Source organism: Triticum dicoccoides, chromosome 4B, assembly GCF_002162155.2.
Source record: "Triticum dicoccoides isolate Atlit2015 ecotype Zavitan chromosome 4B, WEW_v2.0, whole genome shotgun sequence".
In the NCBI taxonomy this organism is placed as follows: domain Eukaryota; kingdom Viridiplantae; phylum Streptophyta; class Magnoliopsida; order Poales; family Poaceae; genus Triticum; species Triticum dicoccoides.
Genome location: NC_041387.1, coordinates 52,470,307 through 52,471,625, shown reverse-complemented (window position 1 = coordinate 52,471,625; position 1,319 = coordinate 52,470,307).

The following is a 1,319-nucleotide window of genomic DNA, read 5'->3' as shown; positions in this document are numbered from 1 at the left end:
GGTCACACCTGAAACCAATCACTCATGAACACCTCAAGTGTTCATGCTTCACCATGAACCGATGCATCACAGCACTCACTTAGTTTGCAAGATTTATTAGAAAGGTTGATCCATAGTGTGACTTACTCCCGAGTTATGCCCATAGCTGAGGACACGTCTACTGATAGATTAATTACACTCTGCAGAGGTAGCGCACTTTACCCACACTACGGAACACCTGGCCTCGCATTCTCATTCGGGTGGACCAAAGCATTCCGATGAAACCCTCCCTTTGTCATGCACTCTCCCCGGCCACTCCGACCAACTCCCCCTCAAGGGTAGGTCTTGGATGGCCCCGTGTCTACCAAAGACACCAACGGCCACCGTCGTGGCAAAATGGTCCCAAACGGGGACAAGGTACCATAAAAACAAAAATGAGCACACAATATTATGTCTGCCTACCGGGCCAGGGTATGCATGCCCATAACCTTCCCTCGCGGGAGGCACCGATGAGAGCCACAACAAAGGACCGAATCAAGACCTTCCCATAAGGTAAATGTGGTCGCACTGAATTAAAACCGGATTCATTGGCACCATGATGTGATCAACATTGCATTCAAGTTGAACTTAATCAAGTTTAGCTTTGATAAAAACTTTTTATCATCAACATGATATAACCCAAAAAGAATCATGCAACTACTCGTCATACAAAGCAAACCACTCATATTCATGGATCAAACTTAACAATATATGCATCTTGCAATTCTTAGAACCAAAACTTTTCTGGTTATAATTCATTTTTATTTATCAAGCATTATTGTTGTTAGTTCTTTATTTAAATGAAACTATCATTTAATAAAATAACTAACATTAATTTCCATAGCAATATGTATAGTGCAAAATCTTACTCTACTTAACCAAACAAGTTCATGCATTCAACCAGTAAATGAAACAAGCATATCAAGCATAATAAAGTAACTAGCAATTAACCAAAGTTATTTATCAAATTTTATTTCAAATAAGAACTCATATTCAAGTAGAAAATCATAGATATTGAAATAACACCATCCAAATGCTGGTGTGGCTTGCCTTAGTGTAGAGGAGGATCACACCCCTCTTGGTTTGCTTCAAGACAAGCTTCTCCTTCTGAAAAAGAATTTAAGCCAAAAAATATTTGTCAAAACACATTCTGAAAATCACCAGAAATTCTAGGCAGCAAGGAAAAATCCACCTTCTGGTGTGCTGCTAGAGCTTTCTGAAACAAAGACAATGCAAAAAGAAACAAATCATTTGGACTTATGGTTTAGAAATGGTGGCTGGTCAAAGTTCAGCCAAATTTC